This window comes from Ailuropoda melanoleuca, chromosome 4 (assembly GCF_002007445.2).
Source record: "Ailuropoda melanoleuca isolate Jingjing chromosome 4, ASM200744v2, whole genome shotgun sequence".
Classification (NCBI taxonomy): Eukaryota; Metazoa; Chordata; class Mammalia; order Carnivora; family Ursidae; genus Ailuropoda; species Ailuropoda melanoleuca.
The window spans coordinates 35766510-35783681 of record NC_048221.1 but is presented as its reverse complement, the minus strand read 5'-3'; positions in this window follow the sequence as shown (position 1 = coordinate 35783681).

Below are 17172 nucleotides of genomic sequence, written 5' to 3'. Positions count from 1 at the left end.
GTATTGAGGAAACCCAAACTGAGTGCTGTAGACAGAGCATCAAAGACCTCCGGTGGTCTTCTAGATCCATCCAACCTCTCAGACATGTTAGACAACCCTAACTGGTTCAATTCTCAGGTACGTGACCGAAGAAATATACTTTTGTTTGATCTAGTTTGTGCAAAGATCCCATTGCGATCCAGGTTCCTTATTTACACGAACACCCACATTATAGGGTTATTGTCAGGATTTGATCTAATTTATGCAAACCACTTAGCATGGAGTGTCAGGCTCCATATCCTTATAGCTCAGCTGATTGCAAAAATGGCATTGATACACCACCACCCCCTATATCCACACTGTTGGCTGTGTAACTTTGTTGTTCTCCCCCTCCTTCCTCCACTCTGACTCTGGGCTCTCCTGTGTGATTAGTTTTTCTAATGGGATTTTAGCAGGCACAATGCAAGAAATATTTTGAAATAGTCTTATGCTCCTGAGCGTGCAATCTTTCTGCTCTCGCCAGGGGAAGACAGGAAGTAGTTTCTTAAAGATTAGATTCGATATGGAATCTGGAATTGAATCAATAAACTTTTTATATTCCATCTCTTTAAAATTATGGGTCTAACTTGAACTTTGAACAGATCCTTTAGCCACGGGTGATTTTATAACATCATGAATCAAGCATTTGGAAAATCCTGCTTCGCTAAGTTATGCAGATCTCCTAAATATTGCACATCTCATTAAAATATCAAAAATCACATACATAAATATTGCCATCAGTCTCATTAGAAAAATGCATGATGTCAAGCTCACAGTGGTGCTTATAAAAATTTCCAAAATTCCCATTTGCTCTTGCCACTTCAAATTCTACAGTTGGCACCCCATATTGTCAGTTGTTTTCCTCAAAGTGACAACCTCACTTTGTTCATTTTGAAGAAACTGTCTGCCAAATGTCCAAGTCTGAATAACCGTAGTTTGTCTGTCAGGAGTTTTTCAAACCGAGATCCTACTCTGTGAAAGAAAGCAGTTAGTTGAGCTCTTAACTCAAACAGTTGCCCACAGGCGCTTTTCCTCAACAATCCAAGCGCTTCGAAATTCAGCAAAAATGCTTCCTGTATACTTCACATTTTGTCGCACAGAATGCTGAGGGGTGGTCTTTGGCAAAATTAAAATTTTGATTCATCAAGAGCACTCTTAACGAAACTGGCATTTATTTTTATTTTTAGATTATTATTTGTTCCTCGGAGTGCCTATCAGTGGAAAAATGTAATGATTGCGACAAGTTTGGTACCATTTGTTGGATCCCTCTGCCACAGCCCAGCGGTCTGGCCCATCATCACTTTTGCACTAGACAGGAAAGGGTCAAAACCATTGCTCCAGGACTCTATCATGAAGTTCAAAGCATTATTCAAAATTTGAATATTTCAGCCCTTTTTTGTATCAGTTTGCTGAGCATCCCTAGAAAAAGATAATGATGGAGGGCTGCAAGGAAACCGGCAAGCCCAGCTCGTCTTTGGATTCACCCGTTTGCAAAATGTAAGTACAATTTTGCAAATGAGATATTAATGCAATCTTTGCAGCTAATTTTTTAAATGATTGAGTTACTGTATCCCTGGAAAATGGCACCGTTGCTGTTGTTTTTACGGACTTTTCATGCAGCGGGCATTCGGCACCATCAACCATACAGGATTTATTTGTTTATCAGGTGTCGTATGTGCTTCACAAACCAATGAAATGCTTACCCTGGGAGATGCTTCCGTAGCCGCTTTGTTTCTAGGTTGAAAATCTGTATGGAACAGCTTTTGACTTTTAAAGAGTTTATCAAATCTATGGTTAAAATACTCAGTTCCTTTTTCTTTAAACTTTTAATGATTGGTCTCAAAGTGATGTCTCAGTTGGCACCAAAATGTTGCACACAATAATATCCGAAAATCTCTTGTACGATGCACAGTGAGGTCATTGTTAACATCTATAAAGATAGCTCATGTTATATTTTTGTTATTTACACTTTGCCTGTTTTGTGTTTCACAATATATTCTTCCCTTCCATGAGTCAGAATTCTCTGAGGTATCAGTTTCATTTCTTTTCAACATCTTTGGACGTACATGGTGTGGTGGTGGGTTCAGAAAGCAAGCCTTGTAATCTCCCTTTTATAAGCCAGTGATCCATCTTTTGATAAATAATGGATTTATTATTTGGGTTTCCCACCAGCCTTTCAGTATACTCCCTTTTAGTTGTGTCTTTGTATGTATACAAGCAAAACAAGGATTTCAACATTTGTTGGATGTCAGTGAGGTTATAACAGAGCATAGTAAGAGTATCGAAAACAATCTAAGTTCATCTCTGAAAAGATACATACTTATACCTTTCAACCTATTACCTTTGAAGAGTGCAGATAGCACAAGAATATTCAACTATATTCCGTTAGAATGATGATGTCATCACTTGGCCTATAGTTTGGAGAACTATTTGTGAGGGAATGACTGTAAAAGACAAATGTGCTTTAAAATTACTATGAAAATAGTTTTGACCCCCTAGACTATACTTTGAGGATTACTTAACTCATATTTTAGAGACAGAAAAAGAGACAGGCAAAAAAAAAAAGTGTTTATCCTAATTGGTTCTAAAGGTAGAATGAGCCTGTAAATGCCCTGGCTTCCACTACTATAGGATACCTTCTGTCTCTCTCTCCTCATCCTTCTTGTCCTACCATCTACTTAAGTAGAGAATACTTAAGATAGATACCAAGATAGAAACTTTCATATTCATCTGTGTGTATCCCAGCACTTACTAACTGGAGCAAATTGATACTCAGTAACTGATTTGTTGTATTGGCTTCAGGATGTGGTGATAAGGGATTGCTTTTGTACACTCACATGAAAGTCAAGCCTCGGTTAAAATGACCATATATTTAGAGATCACCGAAGAGTTCCCCTAGTTTAATCTTTGGCCATAACACACAGTCTTCTGTCTTTGTTTTTAGTAAAAATGGTTTCAATTACCAATGAGAGAATCTAGCTGAAACTAACTTAAACCACAAATTAGTTCACTGGCTTATATAAGTCCAGTGACGGATTTGGCTTCAGGACCAGGTGGATCCAGGAGATCAGACAATATTGGCAGACGCCACCACTGGTCAGGTCTCATTTCTCTTCTCGTGGCCTTTTGCCTTCATTTTTAGAAAGACTCCTTCTACAAGTAAGGGAAGAAAACTTCCAGCAGCCCAAATTTATATCCATACCACTTATAATTCAGAAGAGAGAGATATACTTTCTCTCAGCACTCATTTGTCAAGTCACACGGAAGGACTTTTGCTAGTGCCTCCCAGGGCTCACATGCCTACCGTGGATGAATTACTGAGGTTCCGAGGATGTGGTTCTCTGATTGGCCCAGACTTGAATATGTGCTCACCTCCAAAGGCAGAGATAAAACAGACCACACTGGGGACTACCCTTCTAATTTTTCATGGAACGAAAGTGGTTGCTAAAGGAAAAAAACTGCTGAATTTAATTCACAATATTTTTATTACAAATCGACATATATTAGAGAACACCAAAAAAAAAAAAAAAAAAAAAAAAAANAAAAAAAAAAGAAGAACATGAAAACAACCTGAAATGTTACCATACACAGAGATTGCAAGAGAAAAATGTATATTTTCCAGTTTTTCTATAGATTGGAAATGAAAAAAAAAAGATGACTGCTTTTAAATTTAATATATATTCAGGACCATTTCCTCCCATTCTAATGTATTCTTCCTGAACCTGACCGCAGTGATTGGTTCAGAGAGCAGTCCTGGGAGATGTTCTAACGCTTCCAAACCTCCCTCTTCCATAAAAGTAATTTCAGTCTTCTTGTAGGTGAAGTGACTAGTTTCTCTGCAGTGTACCCGGGCACTTATAGGGAAAAACCTGAGCATCATGGAAAGCCTTCCCTTCCCTATGCACAAAAATACATTAACATTCAAATATTGAATTTAGGGAAAGATTACAGTCACAACAGCACCCGCCTGGACTTGGAGAGGTTTGAAAGACAGCTCGGCTGGAGGCCTTTCTCAGTCCTGCCTTGTTGCTGAGAGGGCTGTGGGGCCAGAACCACACATGTCCGTGAATGCTGGGAGCGGCGAGCATGGTGCCAATCCGACTTGCAATCTCTGATTCTTGTTACTTGTTAAATAATGGAACAGTAACCATCTGTAGCAGACATCCTTGAAGTTACACGGAGCCAGTCATGCCTAGGAGAAAAACTGCATGAAAATTTCTTTCTTTCCTTGCACAAATACAGCGGGATACTAAGAAATTCAGTGAAAGTTTTCCTAATTAAGCCATGGAAATGGATGCCTTACATGTGTTCCATTGTTAGGCAGGATTCATTTAGGGGGTATGCTGGTAAATGTTTAACAACGAAATAAACCCCTTTCCGCCATCTTTCCGTGCCGCCATAATGGTGCGCATGAATGTCCTGGCAGATGTTCTCAAGAGCGTTCACAATGCTGAAAAGAGAGGCCATGCTCCAAAGTCATCATCCGGTTTCTCACTGTGATGATGAAGCACGGTTACCTTGGCGAATTTGAAATCACTGGTGATCTCAGAGCTGGGAACATTGTTGTGAACCTCACGGGCAAGTTAAACAAGCGGGGAGTGATCAGCCCCGGATTGGACGTACAACTGAAAGATCTAGGAAAATGCCAGAACCACCTGCTCACATCCCACAGTTTGGTTTGGTTGTGTACTGCCAACCTCAGTGGGCATCACGGATAGTGAAGAAGCAGGACGAAAACACACAGGAGGGAAAGTCCTGGGATTCTTTTCCTAGGGATGTAATGCATACATTCAAATAAAATGCCTCAGTGGACTCTGGGGCTTCCGTCGGTCCTTTTGAACTTTACAGCGGAGTAGCGAGAGCGTCTGCTGCAATACAGCCTTGTGTTAATTGGGGAATGCTGCTTCCCTGCAGTGAACCAGGAAGACTTGACTTGGGATAATTCACACCATCACGCTCATGGCTCTCCAGAGGAGGCTGTATCTAACTAACGCTGGATGGTTGAATCTGGGTTGGGCACCAGGTGGTGATGCTTTCCCTTCTGGAGTCTTAACCTACATTAACCTTGGAAGGAGAGGTGCCTTTCCTGGTGTTAGCCCGACAATACACATTTCACGCATTGCTGCGAATGGCCCTAAAAGAACGACCTGGCTACAGTGAACTGTGTGAGTGCCCCTAAGGAAGCAGGCAGGAAGCAGGCGACTAGAGCCCACAGCTCACTCAGATGCGTCTCAGAGGAAATTTGGACGGCATGTCAGTAACATTTTAGCGATACGTGTTTGTAAGAAGTCATTGAGAGAAACGAAACCTCTTTAATAAACTAGTTTTACTGTCAACGTGCCACAAATGTATTCCTGGGATTGAGAAGAATTCGTTTGCTGGGCCACTTCGCTGGGGAATGCTTGTGAAGAGTTCAACCACTGAAGAGGGTAGGGTGGCTTCTCTGAAGGACACCAGGGCTCCGCTCCCCCTTCTAAGCAGTGCTGGCTGGTCATGTAACAAGAGCCACATGTGTTATTTAACTTTCTAGTAGCTACATAAAACAAGAGAAACTATAAAAAAAAAAAAAAGAAAGAAAGAAAGAAAGAAAGAAAGAAAAGAAAAGAAAAAGAAAAAGAACCCCCCCATAAAATAACAATGAAATACAAAACAGCCATTACTTGTGTTTGCCAATGTCTCTGGTGTAAATGTTTCCACAACAGTTAGTTTTAAACTGTCGGCCTGACATCCCTGAATATGGAGTGAGGGAGAGAATCGCCCAGTTGGCTTTTCACGGGCCGGCCTGAGCCCGCAGCCACACAATGCTGTTGAGTCCTTCCCTCAACCATGTATTTCGTTTGTTCCCTGTGGTGCCAGGCGTGGTGCTGGGCTCCAGGAGTGCCACAGTGAGCAAAACACAGATGTTGTTCCTACTCTCTTGGATTTCTAATCTAGTGGGGAAGAGAGATGTGAATCATATTCACAGAAATAAAAGCTAAAGCAGATAAGGAGAGGTTGTTACCTTGTCTAGGAATCAGGGAAGACGTCCCTGAGGGTTACTTGTGGTGCTCCAGGGTGGGATACTGGTTTCAAGCCAGAGGGAAGAGTAGCTTCTCATATCTGGGGTTCACCCCTTCTCTCTTGGTAACACTTCCTTGTATTAAATCCCCCGTATCTGAACTATCTCGTGTGGGTTCTCCTTTCCTGACTAGACTCTAAAGAATGGACTGAGGAAGTACATTTGAAATGAAATCTGTGGTTGTCTTACATGGCCTTTCTCCCCAAGCAGACAAAACCTTGAGACAAGGATTTGAGGGAAAGTAGGGGAGCTGAGAAATAAGACAACGGACAGAAGGAAGTGATCCAAGGGTGTGTTATCAAGCAAACTGCCACCGTAAGCATCTGGAGCTGAATTCTCCCTGGGACTCTGAAAGACTGTGTTGAAAAGACCCCTCACACTTATTGAAGGGGAGAAGCTATTGGGGTAAGTATCCAACAACTCCCGGCGGCCATTTATAGAAGGCTGCCTCTGAGGGGTATAATTCCTAGCATTTCGGGCCTGCAGGGAAAATGCAAAGTATACAGTCTTGTGGCAAAGGAAGACCACAGTCAGGGAGACTCAGGGATGGCATTTGGAAGTCTGGCCAACTGGTCTGGAAACGGTCCATGCCAAAGGGATGTGTGAAGGGCACTGACAAGGTCTGCTACAGGTAAGTAAAAATTAAGATGGTGTGTGTATGGAACCATGCATGGTAAGTGAATACCTTTGTAGAAAATGTGTCCAAGTGTGTTGAGAGTTGGCTCGAACACTGCAAGTATGTCTAAGCAACACATCACTACATACGGGGCTTCGGCAGCTAAGTATGTTTGGACACCACTGTGAAGTGCCCTAAAGCTACGTGAGTGTATACGGCTCCTGAAGATAGCTCTGGAAATGTCCAATCTCTGACCTTGAAAACGTGCAGTTGGTAAATAGGTGTTGAATTAATATCATCTGTCAACCTCCTCTCTGACATTGCCCTCTTTCCTTTTATTTTATTTTTTTTTTAAGATTTTATTTATTTATTTGACAGAGATAGAGACAGCCAGTGAGAGAGGGAACACAAGCAGGGGGAGTGGGAGAGGAAGAAGCAGGCTCCTAGCGGAAGAGCCTGACGTGGGGCTCGATCCCAGAACGCCGGGATCACGCCCTGAGCCGAAGGCAGACGCTTAACCGCTGTGCCACCCAGGCGCCCCCCTTTTATTTTGTCACCAAACTCCCTTCGCTGCTTCTGCCTGTACATTTTCACAAACTCTTCTACCTTCCTAGGATGTTTCTCTTGCCCTTCTTCCCTCCCCCGCGTACACGCACACAGTCTGTCCGGTGAACCCCACTCATGCTTTCAGACCGCGGTCCAGCATCAGCTCCCCTGTCAAGCTACCTCCGACCGTCAGGAACAGATAAGCGTAGGGTCGTGACTCTACGTTCTACATGGCAGTGGATGGTCACGAACGAGATCTTGAAAAACGAACTGCCCTCCCTTTTTATTGAGGTAAAATTGATAGGAAATTAATAACCGTCTTCAAACGTACAATTCAGTGGAATTAGCACGTTCCCAGTGTTATGCAACCATGGCCTCTATCTACTTCCAAAACATTTTCAACACCCTGAAAGGAAACCCTGTACCCATTAACCAATCCTCCAATCCTTCCCCCGTCCCCCAGCTCCTAGAAACCACTAACTGCTTTCTATTTATTTATCCTGGATATTTTGTATAGATGGAACTAGAACAATATGTGACTGGTTATTGTGTCTCACTTCTTTCTCTTGGCATGTGTTCCAGGATTCTCTATGCTGTAGCATGTTAGTACTTCATTTTTATGACTGACGTATATTCCCTTGTAAGGGCACGCTGTATTTTGTATATGCACGTATCATTTGGTAGACATTTGGGTTATGTCTACCTTTTGGCTCTTGTGAAGAGGGCTGCTATGAACGTTCGTGTGAAAGTATTTGTTTGAAGACCTATTTTCAATATTTTTTGGTATCCACCTAAGAGGGGGATTTCTGCGTCACATGGTAATTTTTTTTTTTTTTAAGCATCAGCGTAGAGCCCAATGTGGGGCTTGAACTCACAACCCTGAAATCAAGACCTGAGCTGAGATCAAGAATCAGATGCGTAACCGACCAGGTGCCCCTGGATCACGTGGTAATTTTATATTTATCTTTTTGAGGAACCATTGAGCTGTTTTTCAGTAATTGCACCATTTTACATTTCCAACTTCAGTGTAAGAGGTTCCAATTTCTAGACCTGCCCAGTTTTGGATGTAGGCCCTGCTGCTTACTAATTGTGCAGCCTTGGGCAAGTTACTGTCTGTGTCCACTTTTATTATAAGTAAAGAAGAGTAGAATCGTACCTACCTCACATGATTAGAGGATTAAATATGTTAGTATAGGTAAAACACAGAAATACTGCCTGGCACATAGGAAGCACTAAGTATTAGCTATTTTAGTTATTTCCTGCTGTTATAGCGCTCATGCAATTCTACATGAAAACTCAAAACTTATCTCCACTTTTTAGCATAGTACCTGGCAAACAGAATATAGTCAGCAAGTATCTGGAGATTAAAATAGGTAATAAAAGCTAACAAACTTCTCAAAGATAAGTAGGTAGAAACATAAGCCATATTAAATATTAAAATACATAGCAGCAAGTGTCTAAACTGTGTGGCACTCACCTAGTAATAGATCCATAGCTCTGTGTAATAATTAACTAGTCCATAATGGACTCTACTCTATATGTTCTTAATATATGAAGGACATATGATAAACAATATAGAAGAATGAATTATAAAAAGTAATCCAGAATTGTCTATGTATACAAAAAAGGATAAAGAGGGTTCATATCTAACACCAAATACCAAGGTCAAACTAGATGAATGTAAATTTTATTTAAAATTAAATTCTAAAAATTACAAGAAAATTTAGGCAAACATATTTGTTTCTCTACTTGTGGAGATAAAAGTATGGGGTAAATCTCAAAGGAAGAGAGCAATGAATTTGGCTATTATAACAGAAGAAGGCTCTGTTCTCAAAAAAGAAATAAACTCAAAAGGCAACAAAATGAGAAAAAATACTTGCTACAAATATTACAAAATGTTTATGACCTTAATATATAAAGAACTGTTATAAGTCATTAAGGAAAACAACATAGCAGGAATAGAAAAAAGAAAAAAAAAGATCAATGATTTTCAAGAAGAAAAAATAATTTTCAAAAAACAAAAAACCCCATGAAAATGAAAAAGATTTTATTTTACTAGGAAACAGGAAATGTGAACTAAAACAAGGAGAAGCTATTTTTACTCCATAAATTAACTAGATTTTAGGAATTGATAAGCCTTAGTGATGATGTGGGTGTACTGAAACAGGGCTGTCAAACACTGCTAATGGCTGTGGAAATTGTTGCAAGTGTTCTGGAAATTCTAGAATTTCTTTTAATGCAGCCATATATTCTCCTTTATATCTGGCTTCTTCCACTAGTTTAATGTTTTTGACATTCATCCATGTTATTGTGTATATCAGAGGTCCTTTCTTCTATTGGTGAAGTAATATTCCATGGTATGAATATGGTACTGATTGTCTACCCATTACTATTGGTGGACATTTGGTTTGTTTCCAGTTTGGCGTTATTACAGATAAAGCCTGTTATAAACATTCTTGAACAGATCCTTGTGTGGACACATGTTTTATTTTGGGGGCTCAAACTGTTTTCCAAAACATTCGACAAATTTACATTTCTACCAACAAAGTATGAGAGTTGAAGTTGTCCTGCATCTATGTCAACACTTTATGTTGTCAGTCTTGTACATTTTAGCCAATCTACCAGTTGTGGGTTTTTTGTTTTAAAGGAAGAATATTTTATGGGTGCTGTTATGTTTGTCATATTGTTTCATATCTTGGCCCATGATGTCTGGTTGTCCCTTTCTTAAGACTAAAGTTGGAGCAAGTTCAGGTGACAGGAGCCTGATCTTTGGAACCTTTCATCAGTTGGCTCATCTACTGAAGGTCTCTAAATCAATTACTTCCTTAGGGAGTACAAAACGGTAATTTAAAAAATTCTCTCATTGTTTCCACTTTTCAGCTTAGAAGCCTCTATAAATAGCCACTTTCATGTATTGATCATGGATATTCATTGCCCTGAAGTAGAGTTTATACAGGAAACAGGAGAAACCCTGAATTCTTCCTCTTAACTAGCCAATACATTGAATTGTCAATAATTTTTTTTGAAGAGTTTTCTATTGACGTGAGAAAATGTTCACAACATAACGTTGAGTGAGCAAAGCAGGACAAAACTATGTTTAGTAAGACCATTAGTCTTCTCTGCTTTATAGGGGTGTTGGTAGCTCTTATTTAAACTACACGTGCTATATTTTCATAGTTCCTGTAATAAGGTTGCAGTACTTACACAATCTGTCCAAAAAAAGTTGTAAGTTTGCTGACCTATTTGATGGATGGCTGGATTAGGTTTTTTGCTTTTTCAGACTTCCCATAATAGTTGTTTGCAGATGCCTCTTGTGCATATCATAAAGGAGGACGCGAGCACTAGCCAGGGAGAAGGCTGAGGTTCCACTCAAGCCAGCTCTTGAGTCTCTCCTATCTAATAGGTTTTCTTTCTTTAGTCCTGACATCTTTTTAAAGATTTTTTTTTATTTTATAGAGAGTGTGCACACAAGCAGGGGGAGCAGCAGAGGGAGAGAGAGAATCCCTATGTGGGGCTCGATCCCAGGACCCTGGGATCATGACCTGAGCCGAAGGCAGGTGTTTAACTGGCTCAGTCACCCGGGTGCCCCTAGGTCCTGACATTTTTTCAGAAGCAGTGACATACCATGGGCTGGACTATAAATAAATCTGCTGGCAAGAAGAAAACATGAGGGCTTGCTACCATAAAATCCTACAATGAAAACCTGAAAAGAAAAATGCAGGTAAAAGGCCTTAGGCTCCTCTTTGTGCTTGTTGATAAATAAGATATTTAGAGACGTCGTATCAACTCGGATCTCTCTCATGTTTTTATAGCTCATGCCAATATTCAGGTACTTGGGACATGTCAAAACCCTATTCTGTCACACACTGAATCACTCAACATGCTCAAAAGAGAGCCGCTTACTGATGTGTGCCTTTTAAGTGTTCAAATCTTTGCACCGACATGGGAGCCACTTGGTAGGAAAACAACTCAGTGAGGAGTTTCTATATGAGAGCAATACTGATTGGAAAACAGGGCTTCCTTTGATCCAGGCACCCAGGTCTTCCCTGGAGCCACAACTTATTTATGGAAGTTTTCATCTTTAACATATGATTGTCGGAATCTCAGCCTGGCATACAAAAATATCTGAAATCTGAACTCACATTTCCCTCCCCCCCTGGACCCCCGACAGGCTATTTGTTCTTTAGTGCCGTTTTCATTTCCCTTGGGAGACAGTCTTGTTGGCCATCTCAGCACTATTAGGCTACAGAATGCCTCAAAGCTTAAAATGAAGTTTAGTGAAATTGGCAGTCTGCGGGGAGCAGGCTGTCGTACTGGTTAGACCGAATCAAGGATCCCCCAAGCCCATGACAGTCACCCCATGCAAGTATTTGGTCAGAGGGAGGCTTCATGCTGTTCACCAGTGTGGCGATCCCTGAGGTGACAGATCTCTATCTTCAGAATAGACAAAGATATTGTCATTTCACCTGGCTACTCTAAGCTGGACTTTGAGTCTTGCGGCCATTTGCCTGTTTTCATCCAGCAACCGTCTCTCCTTTGTACCACCAAAAGTATCCGGTTTTCCTTTGGAGAACCAGCACTTCCTACTTGCAACCATGAGGTGTAGGTATGATTGAGTTCATCCTTCTGGGGATGGGCTCCCATAGCTTTCCAATACGTGTATTGCTTTCCTCCAACTAGAGTGATTGATTTGAGGAGGGGCAGGTAAATAAAGTACAGTGATTCCACCCCAGGTACTTTGAGAAGTTGTCTCCTTCGTCCATGGAAGCCACCAGAGAACTTCTTTTGGTTGGAGAGTAAAGTATGAGGGTGTATGGCCTGGAAATTCTGTAACTTTTGTTGAATGATGAGGTGAGCCCTTCTGGCAACAAAGCCAACACACAGAGGCTGATCCCTCATGACTCCACGGACTCTGGATCACCCAGTAGCTGGAGCCAAAGCTCCTCTGGGTGTTTTAAGATCAGTGCACCATTAAATGTGTTCATTTTTCTTCAGCTAAGTTGGGTTGAGTTTCCTGTTGTTTCCAAGCCAAGATGACTGGCTAAGGTACTATCTGTAATTTACCATATTTCTCTCACCATAAGCTTATGTGATAAGTATTATTGTACTCATTTTAGTGCTGAAGACACCAACTCTCAGAGAAAAAATCTTAGTGATAGTGTAGCTGGGAGATGAACTTAAGTTGTTTAGAACACATATTGTTAACCTCTGTGCCAGCATTTCTTAAAATATGAACCTCTGAGTGAGGTCCCCAAGGCTCTTGCCAGGAATTTGAAAAGTCAAAACTATTTTCATTATAATACTAAGACATTATTTGTCTTTTCTACTCTCATTCTCTTGTAAGGATACCGTGGAGTTTTCCAGAGGCATCTTGACTTGTATGACATCATTTCTCTGATGGCTAATGGAATATGTGCTTCTGTGATCTAGTGTTTTCTGGAATTTTCTAAGGCAAGCTCTTGGGGGTTCTCATTATCAGAGTAAAAAGGGGTCTTGAGACTAAAAAGTTAGAGAACCCGTGCTCGAAGCTGTACTGTAAGGTTCAAAATGCTCAGCATTCTCAGAGATACTGTTCATCTAACAGATAATTTTTACAAATATTTTACATAAATCACATGTCACCTCATTACCGTATCATGAAAAGTAGAACAAGTCTTCCATTAGATTTTAGTGAGAATTTATCTTTTTCCTTGGTGTATAATTTCCTTGGTGTATAATCCTATGACATTCCAGAATTTTTGAGTTTTGGAGAATAGAGGGCCCTTTCTGAACTTCTTCTCGGGCTCTAATTTTAAACTACTGTCATGTTTGCAATAAAAATTTCAGTGCTTCAAATGGAGGTGCATCCAAGTGGGTACATTAAGCCTGGGTATAAGCATTTTCTGTAGAGACTTTTTTTTTTAAAAGATTTTATTTATTTATTCGACAGAGATAGAGACAGCCAGCGAGAGAGGGAACACAAGCAGGGGGAGTGGGAGAGGAAGAAGCAGGCTCATAGCAGAGGAGCCTGATGTGGGGCTCGATCCCACGACGCCGGGATCATGCCCTGAGCTGAAGGCAGACGCTTAACTGCTGTGCCACCCAGGCGCCCCTCTGTAGAGACTTTTAAAACAATAATAAAATCAATGAAAAGTCTGTCTACTTTTTATTAGGACCATGCTCTGACAATCCTAAACAGCATCAGTGATAAAATATTTCTCTGGCCACTTGTTCAAAATAAAAAATACCTAGACGTGAATTGGTATCGTAGAGTTTGAACTGGTATTGGAACTGCTGGATTCCATCCCACCATGATCCCCTGACCCAGATATAAATTCACTTCCTTCAATTTTTCCCTTGGATGACTCAAAATAATCGTAATAATATTCAGTATTTGTACAACATTTCTGTCTCAACATTTAGAGAGAAGACATTCTTTGCTCCTCACAGGCCCACCCTCCTTCAGGGGCCTCAAGACACACCTTTGACAGGCTGACTCACTATACCCCAAAATTCAGTGGAAACTCCAGATCAGAAGATACTCAGGATTGAAATCTATGTCAAGTTTACAGGTGCTAATTGTAGAGAATGTTTTAGTGTTTTGCCTTTACCTACTCTCCAGTCTCAAGTTACACCCTCTTCTCCCTTCCTCAGTACGTTGGCAGCACACTATCCTTCTCTCAGTTTCTCCAGGCGTTATGCCCTCCTACCTCAGCCCTTTGCATATGCTGTTCCTCTGGCCTAGGTTGTTCTTCCCTTGACTCTCCTCCTGACTGGCTTCTTCTCTTCCTCCATGCTTCAGCTTAGATAGCACTTCCTTAGGGGTGCCTGGGTGGCTCAGTTGGTTAAACATCTGACTCTTGAATGCGGCTCAGGTCATGGTCTCGGGTTTGTGAGATGGAGCCGCATGTCGTCGGGCTCTGCGCTCAGTGAGCATCTGCTTCAGATTCTCTCTTGCCCTCATCCTCTGCCCCTCCCCCCGCTCATGCTCTCTAAATCAATCAATCAATCAATCAATCAGTTTTTAAAAAAATACTTTCTCAGTGACCCTCTCTGTCCAACTCCTCTGAAGTATGATACCGTTGTTACTGTTTCCTCATCTCCTCTACTTTTACCTCATAGCACCCACCACCATTTGTACCTGCGCTTGGTTTTTGTTCATCTCCCGCATTGGACTGTAGATTCCTGAGGTTGGTCACCATGTCCATTTTATTCTTCGGCCTCCCAGATCCACCAGCGCTGCCCCTGGAACATGGTAGCTGCTTAACACTTACTTTGTGAAAGAACAAATTAATGAGTGAATAAATGCTCCACTCTTTAAAGAGTACAAAACTCCATCCAAAACCTTTATGATGAAGAGACACGTTATAATTTTCAAAAATAATCTCCAAAAAGAAAATAAGGGAACCTAGTGATTTGGTCCAATTCCATCAAAAGACAATTGAATGACAAGAAGTATTACGTTGGATCCTTTGGCAAGGCCAACATAGGAGTTCAGGCTGTTGATTCTGCTTATGAGGAGTTCAAAACCAGGAAAGAGAAGTAAAAATGTTGGTTATATCTTGAGAAGGGGCCCGAGGAAGCCTTCTATAGGGCTGGAAATGCTCCTTACCTTCATCTGGGGAATGCTCACCCAGGTGTAGACATACAGAAATATTCATCAAGCTGTACACTTAGAATTTGCACATATCACTGCATGTATATTATACCTTGATTAAAAAACAGAAAACCAAAAACCTTTAGCTAAGTTGAGAAAGAAGATCTGACCTCCAATGGTGGCTGGACTGAACTGATGCTATAGCTTTCAATGGTATCAAGAAGCAAACTGCTTTATCAAACTTCCACGAGAAACCATGTCGTCAGCTGCATCTCTAGCTGGAGGGGTATCAGTATATGCAAGACATAATTTAGATGCACACACTTTGGGAAAAACATATACACACACACGTACACACACCCCTTATGTGTATCTAGACCATATATGTGCGCGTGTTATGTGTATACATACACATGTATGTATACACATATGTTTATAGGTATATTTGTATATATATCCCTAACACACACATACAGTTTCAGGAACATACAGAGTCAAACCAAGATATAGCAGTCAAAAAGAACTCTGCTATGAAATAATTTAGTGTTCACTCTTGAAATCATTTTCTTTGTCAAAGGGCAGGAGTAGATGTCATAACTTTGAGCTTGTATTGTTTCCAAAAGAAAGAAACAACACAATTCACTGGCATACTCGATTGCTTCTGAACAAGGCTCGCCTCTGACAGACAAATGGCTCACAAATTCATCTTTTTACATGGAAATTATGTTGCACTTAATTTTTCTCAGGGCCAAAGCTATAAATAGAAAACAGGTCATTGTATCATGACAATAAATTACTATTATTTATGCATGTTGAAGATGAGAGAGTGACTTGCCTTCATAAATTACCTTTTCTCCATGATTCATTGAATTCTTCCCAACCCATGAATAATGAGTTCCCTAATTTCCTACAAAGAATTGGAGAAATGAAGACAAATTGAGGGTGGGAGGAGCCTGGAGGAAAATTATTGAATCAAGAATTTACATTTTTACATAGCAAGTGTATGGAGAATGTTCCATGGCCGTCTGTACCAAATCGATGCTGCATAATTTGAAAAACAGCAGCCTGATGCCTCTTTATTCCCTTTGACAAGTGTAAATGCTGTTATTCTGACAATGGCACTGAATACTTTTTTTTGAGACTGCTTGTTACATTAAGAAAGCCTCCTCTACGAAGCTCCTGTGTTAGTAGCATGTGCAATCCGATCAGCTTTCATACAATCCCACTAAAAACCTGTTTTGCCTGTCACAGGCTCTGTTTGCTCCCTACTTCCAAATAAGCATTTAAAAATGGTGTTTTCATTAAAATCCTGGACTCCATGAAATGCAATACTCACCAATAGAAAAAGTCTGTGACTAAGAATAATGCATGAGTTTATTATGTAGTGTCACGGGGACAAGCAAGAAATGTTGACCATTTTTCTTAAACTATATACCAATAAATTCTTTAAAATGTGAGGTGCTAGAGTCCTCCTTTGTCTCCTCTAGAGAATGAGAAATAGGAAAGATAAGCATTTAGAGAAGAGAAATGAGTAATGCTATTATAAAATGATCTCCCCATTTTATGATGTCAATAAATTCTTATAGTGTCATGAACATATCTAATTTTATAGAAGGGCTGCAGTGTGATTAAAAAAAAAACAAAAATGACGTTTCTCCCACTTTTAAGGTACTATTGGATCCATTAGAGACGAATTTTATTTCCCCCCCAAAAGGAAAACAATAAATGCAGTGAAACTGAGACCCTTGTTTAATTTTTTTTTTTTAAGAGGATTTTTCTGCTCTCATCTTTGCATTTCAGACTCTACTAACATGACATTCATCATCATTTGGGTAAGTGCTCAGTTAAAGTTTTCCCTTGTGCTTTCATATTTAGAAATTCATCTGATCAGCAGCCTCGGATTTACACTCTCACAACTTGTCATTAAAATACGTATGAAGAGGTGGTGCAAGCCGCTTTCTTATATAAATTCCCACTTACCCCGTAATGCCTTTTAAATGGTCTGTGAAAGACCTTTATCTATCAGACCTCTCCAAAACACCAGACCAGACTTTTCAGTGAACTAAGCTATGTACCCCCCTCTCCACCCTAAATGTATTCTTTTTTTAAATTTATTTTTTATTTAAATTCAGTTAGCCAGGGTATAGTACATCATTCATTTTTGATATAATGTTCAATGATTCGTTAGTTGAATATAACACCCAGTGCTCATCATATCATGTGCCTTCTTTAATTCCCATCACCCAGTTACCCCATCCCCCACGCACCTCCCTTTCTACAACCCTCAGTTTATTTCCCAGAGTCAAGGGTCTCTTATGGTTTGTCTCCCTCTATGATTTCTTCCCATTCAGTTTTTCC